This window comes from Neophocaena asiaeorientalis, unplaced genomic scaffold (assembly GCF_003031525.2).
Source record: "Neophocaena asiaeorientalis asiaeorientalis breed wild unplaced genomic scaffold, Neophocaena_asiaeorientalis_V1.1 scaffold160, whole genome shotgun sequence".
NCBI lineage: Eukaryota > Metazoa > Chordata > Mammalia > Artiodactyla > Phocoenidae > Neophocaena > Neophocaena asiaeorientalis.
In genome coordinates this window covers 3642576-3658419 of record NW_020175675.1, presented here as the reverse complement: position 1 = coordinate 3658419, position 15844 = coordinate 3642576, and positions in this window count along the sequence as shown.

Below are 15844 nucleotides of genomic sequence, written 5' to 3'. Positions count from 1 at the left end.
TATATAGGACAAGAAGAAATTGCTATAAGTCGCTTCATAATTTTTTTATTCTGTTTTGTTTTGTTGAGATATTTCCTTTTGGTAACCATTAATTTTGATAAAATTTCAAACTTGCAGAAAAGCTTAAGAATAGACAAAGCCCTCCTGTAAATTCTTTATCAAATTTACCATTTTAAACATTTTGCCCCATTTACTTTACCTCTTGCTTACTCTCCCACTCCATTTGTTTCTTTGTTTTGTTTTGTTTTGTTTCTGAATCATTTGAAAGTAAGTCACAGACATTAAGCTTTATTACCCCTGAAATACTTAGGAATAAGGACACTCCTTACATAACCACAGTACAAAATTAAAAACCTGGAAATTCAACATCAACACAACACTATTAACTAAAATATAGCCTCTATTCAAATTTTGTTAATTGTCCTAATAATGTCCTTTGTAATTATTTTTCTCCAGGCTCAGGATGGAATCCAGGACTGCTAGCTGCGTTTAGGTGACATCTTTAATATGGAGATGTTCCTCAGTTTGTTTTTGTCTTTTGTGACTTGGAGACTTTGACAAATACAGATCAATTATTTTCAGTCTGGTTTCCACATGATTAGATCCATGTTAGCAGCTTGGAGACGAATTCCGTAAAACTGACGTTCTGCCCAATTGCACCCTATAAGATGACACAAACTCCAACGCCATGCACCCCAGGGTCACTTGATGCCCATTTGTTGGTGATATTAACTTTGGGTAACCAGATTGTTTCTTTACTGTAAATTTTCTGTTCTCCATTTCTAACTAATAAGCTGTTCTGTAGGAAAATATTTCAAAATTCAGCAGTTATCCTGTTCCTCATCAAACTTTCATCCACTGACCATTCTTACCTGAATGTTATTAATATGCTCTGAAGACAGGTTTCCAATGTCGGCATTCCTTCTACATTTGTTAATTGGCATTCACTATAAGAAACAGCTTTTCCTTTTCTCTCACTTGTTATGTATTCTTTAATTTATTTATATCTGAATATACTAATGGGCTCTGATTTCACCTTATTCCTTATTTATTTTGATGCTCAATTGTCTCCTGCATTAGTCAGCTCAGGGTACTATAACAAAATACCATAGGCTGGGTAGCTTAGAAAACAGAAATGTCTTTCTCACAGTTCTGGAGGCTACAAGCCCAAGAACAAGGCATCATAAAAGTAGGTGTCACCCTGAGGCTTCTTCTTTCGGCTTGTAGGTGGCCGCCGTCTCACTGTGTGCTCATATGGCCTCTTCTTCGTGTGTGCTTGGAGAGAGAGAGAGCAGTTTTGATGTCTCTTATAAGTGCCTCACTCTCATGACCTCATCAAACCTAGTCACCTCCCAAAGCCCCCACCTCCAAATCCCATCACATTGGAGGTTAGGACTTCAACGTATGAATTTAGGAGGGGAAAAAATATTGATCCCGTCTGGACAATTATCTCCTATTGGTCAGAGGGAAACACTTCAAGCAGACTCTTAAGTCCTTTTCACAAACTCCAATATTATTTGAAGGCTTAATTGTTTTCTGGCATAAGATGTACCAAGGTCATCTTGTTCTTTCACTGTCCTAGATATGGAATCAAGAATTTTCCGAGGACCCCTTTTTCTTTTTGTGGGGATTGATATTTAGAAAACAGCACACTATATGTGCTGCTTGCTACTGGCTTATTGCTCACTGCTACTGGCTTATCCCTGCTCTCGTTCCTCTCAGCAGAAAGAACTAGGTGAACATGCAAATATATGCACATGCATATACATATACACGCACACACATATACGTATACAAACATACATATACACGTACACGTACCACTCAAATACACATACCCATGTACACACACATGCCTGTACACATAACACACACGCACAAACTTATATATACACACACAGACACAGAGGCACAGACATATATACATGTATATAAGCTTTGTAAAAATAATAAAATGAAACACAAAATAGACATTTTAAATCTGATTCCTGAACCTGACACTATCACAGAAGCATATCTCTTAGGAAATGGAGTAGGAGCCAGGCAACATGGTGGACAAACCTCATAGAATCAGGAGTCATTGACTCTTACCACACCTGTTCACCTGAGAAACAGCTGTGAAGCATGCTAAACAGAGTGGCAGCTGTATCTCTTAGCAATACCTTGAGTCTTAAATGTTCTGTGTTCAAAATCTCTACTCCTATAGTCACAAAGGTCATTCACATTTACTTTAATGTTGGAATAAATATGGCTATATAACAACAACTCTTAGTCTGTAAAACATAGAGATGAATACCTGTTTTCCTTGGGGACTTTGCTAGTGCAGAGCCTTCATTTGGTTGGGCTCATACTGAATGATGCACAAAGAGGCAAGTAGTGGAATGCAAGACTCCATGGGACATAATCCAGTCCCTTAATCTCAACTCTAGACCATAAGGAAATTCTCATTTAAATGAGAATTAAATGCAGTTCATTCAATGCTCTTAGCTATATTAAATTAATAGGTAGTATTCTATATTATAAATCACTTTTATAATGTAATCTTTGAGGGCAGAATTGATACACTCATAGCATTTTAGTGGACTTTCTGAAATCTGCTAAGAGAAGGCTGGAAGGCAGTGTGAAAGAATGCTGTATCAATGCTTGCTGAATGATGGATGTTATCAATGAGACCATCCAGTGTGGGTCAGCTCAGGGACACTCCAGATGATGGTTTCCAAAACAAGAGTAAATAAGGACCAGTTGGTCTGAAAAGTGTAATTGGAAACTGTTCTACATACATCAAATTGTTTAAGAAAATTAATTAATTCAAGGAAGATAAATGATTATCTGCCACCATATGAAGTTTTGCTTGTTAGTGAGGGATTACACACATACACAACCACACACAATATTATTTTAAAAATTGTAATGATGGTTCTTTCCAGAATACTGTGTTCACTAATACATCTGGATAAGTGGAACTCTGTAGAAATCATATACAAACTCCTCTAACCTCTTCCAACAAGCTCTAGTTTCTCCCTATCTTAAGCCAAAAAGAAAAATGATAAAACTTCAACCCTCAGCTAAGTTTACCCCAGAATGACTATAAAATAAGACTAAAATAGCATAAAACAAAAATCCAAGTCTTTGAAGCCATTTGAGGACAGCCAAAGCCACCAAGATACCAGAGTAAAGGGAAATACATAGAGTAGGCCTTATATTCACCACAACCCTTTCTTTCAGAGCATTTGTTAGTTTGCCATCCTGTGCACAGACACAGAACAAAAAATAGCAGCCCAGAGCTTACAGCAATCTTACTGGGCTGCAGGAGATGATGGCCAAAATTTGAGAAGAAAGGGAACCAAAGAGGGCTTGACATTCTGCATGCAACTTCCTTCTTCACAGGGCATTTGATAAATTCTAGGCTGTACATATGGAACAAAGAAGACAAGCAAAAAAGCAGTTTTAAGAGACTATAAAATGAAAGCAGAGTTTCAGCTGTTTAATAGGGCTGGAGAAATGGAAGTTGGAGTTCAGAGCCTATCAAAGAGCAGAAGTCCTTGTCAACATTCGAGGTTTTCATTTGAGACCTCAGAAAGTCTCCACCATGGGAGTCAGAACAAACTAGAAAATGCCAGCTTTAACAATGTCTGAAATACCATCTGAACTGGATTCAGGTGAACAACCCACTCTCTATCTGCCTACCAACAGAAAATCCAATCTAAGGAAAAGCAACTTCATCCTGAGCCTCTATAATTGCTTATGAAATTTCTGTTATTTAATGAAAAGGCAGTGAACTAAGAATTCATGTAATCAAAAATACAAAAGTAAAAACAGACAATAGAGAAAACCCACAGGTAAACCATATCTTGTCATGTCTCCAATCCCGCAGAGGCCAACTGTGAGTCAGAGTTTATTCAGAAATGCACTCGTGAGCAATAATTATGGAAGGGAGGGTACAGGGGCAGGACTGGGAAGAGAGAGAAGTTGAGTCATCATGAAGACCCAATTATAGTCTAAACTGACTCCACGGAGAACTCTAGATCAAGAATGGGCTTTCTGAGTTGTGTCAACTTGCGCAAAGATAGGCGGGCATTTATGTTACTCATCAGTCAATGGATGTGGGCTCCCCTAGGGTGGTAAAACCTTGGCAAAGTGGTTCTGCATCTACAGCTGAGGCAATCCCTGGAGTTACTGAGAGCTGAAAGTAGTCTGCTGACAGAACTCTGAGCAGTGGAGCCAACAAACGTTTCAGTGAAGAGGGAATGTGGGTACACATCACATGTTCAAGAGGATATATAAAAGATGAAAGATAGATAAAACTAAACTGGGATTTTAAAAAGATGTCATGTTATTGGGACCCAGGAAAAAACAGAAGCCAAGACAAGATTCGATGTGCAAGATATTTATTAGGAGAAACACTTGTAAGAGTGTATTAATCATGTTTATTATTTTCTATATTTTATGATGCTTTGATATCTTGAGGCCTTATGGACCCAGAGAGAGCTTGACCCTTGCAGGGTTAGCTAACTCCTAGAGATAGCAAACAACTTGCCTGAAAGCATGCCTTTGATATGCAAACCAACTAACCCAGAGCCTATACCCCCAACCACTTCCTTTATCTAATTCTCACACACACCAAGCCAGTACCCCTCCTGCCCTACATCACCTCCGTACCAGGTACCAGACAACTAGGGATGACTTCTATAGCCTAGAGTCCACCAAAATCATTCAAACTATCCAATCTTAGACCTGCTCAGATGCTTAGACTGTCTTACCTTTCCTCTCCATGAAACCACAATAAATTCTCTGGCCCATGCTCTCCCCTCTCCTTCTCCCTCCTGACTGACCCTGGTGCTTCCCCATGTGGCCCTGCAGGGCACAGTATGCTCCCTCCCCTTGGGAATTTTAAGCAATAAACTCCTCCTTCAAGGCAGTCATCAGTCCATATCTGTCATCTTACCATACCTAATTAAACCAAATCCAAGCTACCAACCAAAACAGAGAGGAAATAGAGGGGGACCCTGGGAGAACCCGGATATGACCCCAGGAGAAGGAAAGAGAGAAGAAAAGAACATGTGTGAAAGGACCTTATACTGAAGTGCAGTTCTAAGGTATGCCTGGTAAGGATGTCGGGGACACCTTAAGGCAAACTCTCCTGGCAAATGAGTCCTCCATCTCTCAGGACCATCCTGCCCCTGGTATTCCTACAAAGCTCACTGGCTGGGATCAGCCTGTGGGAATCACAGCCCCAGTACAAACACTGTGATGAATTTAGAATACAGCAGCTGAGACCAATGGTCAATTAATATGGCCCCTGCTTTGGGAGGTGAGAGGTGCATTCTCATGGCCACCAAAGATGGCAATTCTAGAACACAAAACATGTAACTTGAAACAGAGATTCAACAGATGGGATACTAGTGAACAGGAAAATGGGTCAATAAAATTTTTTTCGATAGAAAAATTATGGGAAGGGAGAAGGAAAATATAGAAAGTTTGAAGACTGTACATGAAAAGCAGTGAAAATGTATAACAAAAGTATTTATAGTGCAAGAATAATGAAGAGGGAGAATTGGACAAAAGTAGTATTAGAGTAGGTACGGACCAAGTATTTTCCAAAATTGAAATCAAGTGACAAATCCAGAAAGCTCTACAAACCTCAAATCTGACAAACAAAAATTAAGCCAAATCTAAGTTTATCTTACTAAAATTACCGACAATCAGTGACAAAGAGGGGGAAAAGAATCATTTTGCTTTCAAACAGAAAACAATAACATTTTTCATAAAAATTATGGGAGTATCTCTCTCATTATTTGGTCACAAAAGGAACATTTTTTAACTGCTTAATGAAAATAACTGCCAACTTACAATTCTATACCCAGTAAAGGATATGCTTCAAAAAAGCATGTGGTTATACTGGAGATATAATATGGAACAAGATGAGTATCATTTACATGGCTGTATGGCATATTTGAAAGTTTTTAAGACAGTAAATCTTAAGAGCTCTCATCACATGGGGAAAAAAACATTTTTTAGCTATATGAGATGATGGATCCTATCTGTAACAATTACAAATTCACATACTCTTTTACTTGGCTATTCCACATATAAGAATTTATACTACAAATAAACCCTCAAATGTTTGCAAGAATGTACGGATTACATTATTATCTGTGGCTTTGTTTAAGGATGGCAAATGGTTAAATGAATTTTCATACTTTGACTCAATGGAATACTAAGTGTCCATATCAAGGAAATGATCATGTATTGATAGATTGATCACCACTATATTCTTAAGTGAAAAAAGCAAAATATATAACAGAATACACAGTATGCTATCTTTTGTGAAAAGGAGAGTATAAAAGTATATATGAGTATTTGTATCTACCCTGAATGTACACATAAATTTTCTTTGAACAAATATGTTAGAAATTAATAATATTGCTTGCCAGCAGGGAATGGAATTGATTAAGTGGGAAACAGCAGAATAAGGGAGATTTTTCACTGTATGCTCTTTTGTATCTTGTTAATTTATTATCTATTCTGTCTATTAAATTTTTTTAAGTAAACACTGGAAGTTTCCAGTTCTGGTAAAGATGGAGCAAGCACACTTCATCTTATTGAATGCAAATAAAATCCTAGGGCAGAATAAATGGAACAGCTATCTGAGGACTCTGAAATGTAAATGGTAAAAGGTAGATTGAAGAAACAAACCAGAATCCAAGTAAGAACAATCCAGCAGTAAGGTTCTTAGATATTTCCCCCCGCCCCCACCTTTGGTATCTCCTGACCTGAATTCAAAGTCAGCTTGAAACCTGAAATTGCACACAAGGTGTAGAGAGAATGAATTCCAAGAGAAGCCTTTTCTTTCTGATCTACCTTTAACAATAAAGAAGGGTGACTCGTGGGGGAGAATCAGATCAAGAGGTGAAGTCAAGGGCCAAGGAGAGTTATTTCTAGACCTTGAAACCTAATTGAGGAACCCCCAATATTTACCTGGCTAGATTTCAGAACATGTATGATAAAGTGACTACTTTTTTACCTTCCATTTTACCTTGTTTTGAATCACAATGTCTAAAGCTTCTATCCTATGCCTGCTATCATGCCCTTGTATAATTCCATTCTGCTGAAGGTGGGTGGGCCCTGTGACCTGCTTGTAGCCTATAGAATATGTCAAAAGTGATAGCATGTTACACCTGTGACTATATTGCCTTATATAAAATTCTATCTTGCTAGCATAGATTCTCCTTCAGAGCATGATGAAGTAAGTATCCATGCTGGAGAAGCTCACATGACAAAAGCAGATGGCCTATAAGATCTGAGGGAGCCTCCAGCTGATAGCCAGCAAAAGTCATATAGCTGCTGGAAAATACATTCTGCCAACAACATGAATGAACCAGAAGTAAATGCTTCTCCAGTTAAGCCTCCAGATGAGAATACAGCCTGACCAACACTTTGACTGCAGCCATATGAGACACTAAGCAGAAGACTCATCTAAATTTTATCTGGACTCTCCTGACCCACATAACCTCTGAGATAATAAATGTATGTTCTATTTTAGCCACTAAGTTTAAGGCCATTTGTTATGCAGCAATAGAAAACTGAATATAGTGGAATGAAATGCACTGAACGACAGAGAGAAAAATAGATTGGAAAACAAAAAAGGAACAGAGCCTCAGACCTACTAGACAACATCAAAGGGTTTAATATTTGTGTCACTGCAGTCCTAGAAGAGAAGAGAAAGTGTGCAGAAAAAATATTTTAAGAAATCATGACTAAAAACTTTCCAAGATTGGCATAAACTTCCACATTGAAGAAAGTCAGTGAATCCAAATAAACCCATACACAGATACATCATGAGCAAACTGCTAAAAAAAAAAAAACAGAGAAAAATAATGCATAACATAGAGACAAACAGTGATTTGAATGATGACATGTTTCTCATCAAAAACCATAGTGGCGTAATTCAAAAAGAGTCATGTACCACAATGTTCATTGCAGCCCTTTACAATAGCCAGGACATGGAAGCAACCTAAGTGTCCATCGACAGATGAATAGATAAAGAAGGTGTGGCACATATATACAGTGGAATATTACTCAGCCATAAAAAGAAATGAAATTGAGTTATTTGTAGTGAGGTGGATGGACCTAGAGTCTGTCATACAGAGTGAAGTAAGTCAGAAAGAGAAAAACAAATACCATATGCTAATACATATATATGGAATCTAAAAATTAAAAAAAAGAAAAGGTTCTGAGGAACCTAGGGGCAGGACAGGAATAAAGACGCAGACATAGCTAATGGACTTGAGGACACGGGAAGGGGGAAGGGTAAGCTAGGATGAAGTAAGAGAGTGGCATGGACTTATAAATACTACCAAATGTAAAATACATAGCTAGTGAGAAGCAGCTGCATAGCACAGGGAGATCAGCTCGGTGCTTTGTGACCAACTAGAGGGGTAGGATAGGGAGGGTGAGAGGGAGACGCAAGTGGGAGGAGATATGAAGATATATGTGTATGTATAGCTGATTTACTTTGCTATAAAGCAGAAACTAGCACACCATTGTAAAGCAATTTTACTCCAATAAAGACGTGAGAAAAACAAAAAAAACATAATGGTCAGAAGACAGTGGAACACATGTTATGCTAGGAGAAAAAAAATCCATGTGTATGTAAAATATTATTCAGGAATGAAGGCAAAAAAAAGATATTCTCAGATGAAGGAAAATTAAGAGAATTCGTCACCAGCAAACCCACTGTAAAAGAAATGCTAAAAGAGTTCTTGTGAAATAACACCCAAAGAAAATATAGAATTTCAGGAATAAGAAAAGAGAAAAAGAAATAGTAAGTATCTATTTAAATATTTTAAAATTTTCTCTGCTTAAGTTCTTTTAAATATGTGGGACAACTAAAATCAGAAATTATAACATTGTCTTATAGGATTTTGAATATATTTCTACAACATAAATGGGGGAAAGTTAATGGACTTATGTGGTGGTAAAGTTTCTATATTCAACTTGAAGTGGTAAAATGTAAAATTCTTAATAATAAGAAATGTTAAATATGTATATTTTAATACCTAGAGCAATCAATAGAAAATTACAGAAATATTATTTTAAAAATTCAATAGATAATTTTAAATGGAAACCTAAAAACAAGTCAAATACTTCAAAAGAAGTCAAGAAAGAGTAACCAGAAAACAGAGGGAATAAACAGAAGACAAGTAATAGGAAAGTAGACCTAAATGCACACATATCAGTATTATGTTATATGTTAATGATATAAACACACAAATTAAAAGACAGAGATGGTCAGAATGGATTTAGAACTGACTGTATGCTGCTTGGAAGAAATGCAGTTTAAATAAATGATACACACAGGTTAAATGGGAAAGGATGAAAAAAGGATAAACCATGCAAACACTGGTGAAAGCAGGAGAGGTTACACTAATATTAGATAAAGTAGATTTCTGAGCAAGGAAAAACTACGTGAATAAAGAAGAACATTAAACAATGACAAAAGTGTCAAATAACAAAGAATACATAACAGTCCTAATGTGTATGCATCAAACAACAGAGATTCAAACCACATGAAGCAAAAACTGAAAGAATGGGCAGATCTACAGTTACCGTTGAAGACTTCAATATTCCATTCTCAATTATCAACACAACAATCAGAGAGAAAATCAGCATGAATATAGAAGAACTGAACAACGTCATCTAACAACTTGATCTAATATTTAGAGAACACTTCATCCAACAGGAGCAGAATTTTCATCAAGAGAGATCATATCCTAGGTCATAAAACAAACCTCAACAATCAGACAGAATATGTTCTCTGACCATAATTAAACTATCTAGAAATCAATTATAAAAAGAAAACCGAAAATTTTCCAAATATTTAGAAACAAAAAACACACTTTTAAATAATCTATGTGCAAAGAGGAAGTTTCAACGGAAATTAGAAAACATTTTGTTTGAACTGAATGAAAATGAAAATATAGCTCATCAAAATTTGTGGAATGTAGCTAGGCACTAGAGAGAAATTTATAGATTTAACTGTTTATTTAGAAAAGAAGAAAAAAATCAACTCAGTAATCTTAAATTTCCAACTTAAAAACTAGAAAAAGAAGAAGGAAAAAATGCAAAACTAGTGGAAAAAAAAGAATTAGTACAGATAAGAACAAAGGTCAGTGAAATTGAAGACAGCAAAACAGTAATGAAAATGAATAAAACCCAAAACTGATTCTTTTTTAAAAATTAATAACTTTGATAAACCTCTAGCCAAAATAACAATGAAAAAGAAAGAGAAGACACAAATTATCAATATCAGGAGTGGGAAAAAAAGGATATCACCCCAGACCTCACAGGTATTAAAAGGACAATAAGAGAGCAATATAACAATTCTAGGCACATAAATTAGACTTAGATAAAATAGATGAGTTCCTTGAAAGCCGTAAACTATACTAAAGTTCACCCAAGAAAGACTAGACAAGCCAAAGAGTACTATATCTAACAAGGAAATTAAACTTATAATTTAAAAATACCCCTTTGCAAAAGACTACAGGCCCCAATAGTTTCACTGGAAAATACTATCAGATCTTTAATGAAGAAATAAATCTTCATAAATAAATGGTGCCAGAACAATTAGTTACTTGTATGCAAAAGAAAAAATACCTCAAACTAAACTTCACACCTTATACAAATAGTAACTCAAAAATGTATCACAGATCTATGTGTAAAATGTAAAACTATAAAACTTTTAGAAGAAAACATAGGAGACAATCTTAATTACCTTGGTTGAGCAAAGTGTTCTTGGCATGTTTTAAAAGAAAAAAAGTAATAAATTGGACTTCATCAAAATTTAAAACTCTTGCTCTGTAAAATATATTATTAAAAGAATGAAGAAACAAGGTATAGAGTGGGAGAAAACATTTACAAAACACTTATCTGACAAAGAACTTATATCCAGAATATATATATATTTTTTTAAATTCCCAAATCTCAACAGTAATAAAACAAACCAACTTTTTTAAGTGGCAAAACATTTGAACAGACATTTCACCAAGGAAGATGTATTGTTGGCTCATCAGAAGATGCTCAGTATAATTAGCCATTATCTATTTGGGAAATGCGAATTAAAATCATAATGAGTTATAGTTTCACACCTATTAGAACAGCTTAAATTTTTAAAAATGTCAATGCCATGTCTGGCAAGAAGACAGGGTAACTTGAATTCTCATACATTGTTAGTAAGAATGCAAAATGATACAACCACTGTGGAAAAGAGCTTGGTAAGTTCAAGAAGTTAAATATACAAACACTATATGACCCGACAATCCTAATCCTATGTATTCATTCTTAATAAATAAAAACATGCTGACAGAAAACCTATACACAAATGTCTATAACAGCACTCTTTATAAATCATCAAAAGCTGCCAATTAGAGAAATGTCTTTTAATAGGTTATTCAGTAAATTCTGATACATCCATACAATGGAATATTAGTGAACAATAAAAAAACCTAAACTATTACAATACACAACTTTGACAAAACTTAAGGACATTACACTGACTGAAAAAATCCAACCTCACAATATTATATACTGTATGATTCCATTTATACAGTACTCTATACGTGTGTTCAAACTCATACAACTGTACACAAAAGAAAGTTGACTTACTAGATGTAAAATTTTTAAATAATATAAATTAAAATAAACAATGCAGGGCTTCCCTGGTGGCACAGTGGTTGAGGGTCCGCCTGCCGATGCAGGGGACACGGGTTCATGCCCCGGTCCGGGAAGATCCCACATGCTACGGAGCGGCTGGGCCCGTGAGCCATGGCCACTGAGCCTGTACGTCCAGAGCCTGTGCTCCACAATGGGAGAGGCCACAACAGTGAGAGGCCCGTGTACCACAAAAAAAAAACAAAGTCATGTACTCCAATGTTCACTGCAGCACTATTTACAATAGCCACGTCATGGAAACAACCTAAATGTCCATCAATAGATGAATGGATAAAGAAGATGTGGTACATATATACAATGGAATATTACTCAGCCATAAAAAGGAAAGAAATTGGGTCATTTGTAGAGAGGTGGTTGCACCTAGAGTCTGTCATACAGAGTGAAGTAAGTCAGAAAGAGAAAAACAAATATCGTATATTAACACATATATGTGGAATCTAGAAAAATGCTACAGATGAACCAGTTTTCAAGGCAGAAATAGAGACACAGATGTAGAGAACAAACGTATGGACACCAAGGTGGGAAAGCAGAGGAGGGGTGGTGGTGGTGGTGGGATGAATTGAGAGATTGGGATTGACATGTATACACTAATATGTATAAAATAGATAACTAATAAGAAGCTGCTGTATAAAAAAATAAAATAAAATGCAAAACAAAATTTCCCTACAGTTGTGGGTGAGCTAGGAATCATTCCCCATTTGGCTCATTTGTGGCTCAATGAACCAATCTCATAATTGGCCACTTGAGAATGGAAAATTCTCATTTGGGCTTTCCCTTTAGCCTTGTCCAAGTATCCTACATTTTGACTGCACTAAAAAATTACTAAATACAAGAAAGGAAAAAGAAAAAGGAGAAACATACTAACCTGTGCACTTAGCATATTTTATACAACTATCATCAATCTACAGGTGGGCCAGTTCCACAGCTAAGGTACTAAGGTCTCCCAGAGCCTTCTGCTATGGCCCAACTGCACCAGAAGGTTTGAGGTGAACTGACTATATGTAATAGAGGTTTAATTCTCATGGTAAAGTAGCGAGTGAAATATGAAGTACAGCAAGGGACAGGTACGGCCATAAGAATTTTCCAGCAAACTTTCTTTAATTTTCTACTCAACATTAGTAATAATCAGATATTCTGTGGGTGATATTTTTTCCTTGAATGGTTTATGGAAAAAGCCGTTACCCACCCATCCTGAGACAGGCAGAAAAAGAGACAGACTTGTGTACACACAACTCCATAAACATGACATGGAGGTCAGACCCCTGCCTCACTCACTCATGTCTGAGATGACTGACAGTAATGATATCTGATTCTAACTCCTTCTTTCTCATTTGGGACTCAGGGAAGTGGGCCACCTTTAAGAGAAATATCACCAAGTAGGAAGCATATAAAAGTTCCCTTGGCAAAGAACAGACACACAGACTTCACAGGGTCTCTCATGCTTTTATTCCCTCTCTTGTAACTTATGTAAATGGTCTTCTGGGAAGACAATGGTCCCGCCTCATGGTATTCTCAAGTGACAGCTTGGCATATCTATCTTTCCTGAAATGAAAAAGAATTGTTACAGAACAAGTGGCCAAAAATCTTGTCCTGCAAAGTGGTATTTTCCAAGGGTCCACTGAACACCAGGCAGGCTTGAGTTTCCTTAATAACGTCCCAAACCATTGTCAGTGCAGCTACAGCCAAACCCAGCTACAGCCTTGGCCTCTGTCCTCATAGTCCCCCATCATCCAGCAGGTACCCCAGACACTCACATCTGTCTGTTACCACTTTTGTGGCCTTTTCCCAGCCCACACGTTTGCTTCTGTCTTTCACCTGACTTCATATTTACCCCTGTTCATACCCTTGTTTCCTCCAGCCTTTTCCTACCCAGTCCCTACCACTTCTCCCCATCCCCTCTGCTCACTTATTTCAGGATTTTCACTCAATTCCTTTTCTTCTCAACAGTTCTTTTCTGTTTCTCTAGTCCCTCCCGGTCACTTGGTCGTTGATCAAAAGACATTTTTTGAGAGAGATAATAAAAAGTTTGGGGAAGGATGTGAAGAAATTGCAACCCTCATACAATGCTGGTGGGAATATGCAATGGTGCAATTGTTAGAGAATAAAGTCTGTCAGGAGGGAATTCACAGAACATGTGAAGTAGAATGTGCCAGGAGTCTGTCTCTCCATCTAGACAAAAATTGCACTGACAGAATCTGTCTGATGTAACTATATTGGAAATCTGGAGCTTATTGAAGGCTTGCAACTTCCAGGGAAGTCTTGGATGGCAAATTGTAGTCAATTTGGGGCAATTTCAGCTCTTACCACAGTAGCAGCTACCCATCCCCCAACTACAGCCATGTGGCAGGCAGCTGTGCATGTGTTCTATGAGCAACTTGAACAGAGCTTGTAGATGTGCTGAGGAAAAAGGACTCTATCCTCCAAATATGGGGGGATCTGTACTCTAATTGTTTTGGGGGGGGTTTGTAATGTATTTTTTTAACATCTTTATTGAAGTATAATTGCTTTACAATGGTGTGTTAGCTTCTGCTGTATAACAAAGTGAATCAGCCATACATATACATATATCTCCATATCTCCTCCCTCTCGCATCTCCCTCCCGCCCTCCCTACCCCACCCTTCTAGGTGGACACAAAACACCGAGCTGACCTCCCTGTTCTATGAAGCTGCTTCCCACTAGCTATCTATTTTATGGTTGGTAGTGTATATATGTCCATGTCACTCTCTCACTTTGTCCCAGCTTACCCTTTCCCCTCCCCTTGTCCTCAGGCCCATTCTCTATGTCTGCATCTTTATTCCTGTCCTGCCCCTAGGTTCTTCAGAACCAGTTTTGTTTTTTTTTAGATTCCATATATATGTGTTAGCATATGGTATTTGTTTTCCTCTTTCTGACTTACTTCACTCTGTATGACAGTCTCTAGGTCCATCCACCTCACTACAAATAACTCAATTTCATTTCTTTTTATGGCTGAGTAATATTCCACTGTATCTATGTGCCACATCTTCTTTATCCACTCATCCGTTGATTGGACACTTAGGTTGCTTCCATGTCCTGGCTATTGTAAATAGCGTGCTCTAATTGTTCATTGCTGCTTCTGGTCACAGAGGCACAGATGAAGAGTCAGGCAATCATTGTTGCTGCACCTCCGCCCATTGTTTCAAACCCCTCTTCTTTTGGCTAATGTGATTTCCAGGAAATTTCAAGGGCTGGTGCCATTTTATTCCACTACATGTTTTGCTTTTCCTCATTCAGACGCCAGACATTAAAGACTAGGACATCCAAAAACAAGTGCACATACAGGAAAATTTTAGAAAGTTTCTGTGCATGCCTAAAGTATCAGGAAAGACAGAAGAAGACATTAGGTTTATATCACATGATGATGCTCAGCACAGAGAGGCTGCAATAGTCAACAAAAACAAAACCAATAGACAAAAACAATGACAAAAAATAACAAGCCCTGGGGAAGGCTGAAAACCCTGATTTCCAGAGTCACCAAATTATTAAATTAAAGTTCCAGTGTTCCATAAAACCACAAGGCATACAAAAAAACAAGAAAGTATGGCCCAGGGACTTCCCTGGTGGTCCATTGGGTAAGATTCCATACTCCCAATGCAAAGGGCCTGGGTTCAATCCCTGGTCAGGAGACTAGATCCCACATGCATGCCACAGGTAAGAGAAGTCCGCATGCTGCTACCAGAAGTCCCCATGATGCAACCAGAAGATCGTGCATGCCGGACTTCCTTGGTGGCACAGTGGTTAAGAATCCACCTGACAATGCAGGGGACACAGTTTGAGCCCTGGTCCGGTAAGATCCCACATGCCGCAGAGCAACTAAGCCTGTGTGCCACAACTACTGAAGCCCGTGCACCTAGAGCCCGTGCTCCACAAAAAGGGAAGCCATGACATTGAGAAGCCTGCGCACCACAACAAAGAGTAGCCCCCGCTCACCACACCTAGAGAAAGCCCACGCACAGCAATGAAGACCCCATGCAGCCAAAAATAAATTAATTAGTTAATTTATTTTTTTAAATAAATGGATATTTTAAAAAAAGATCCCACATGCCACAACTAAAGATCCCACATGCCGCAACTAAGACCCAGCACAGCCGAAAT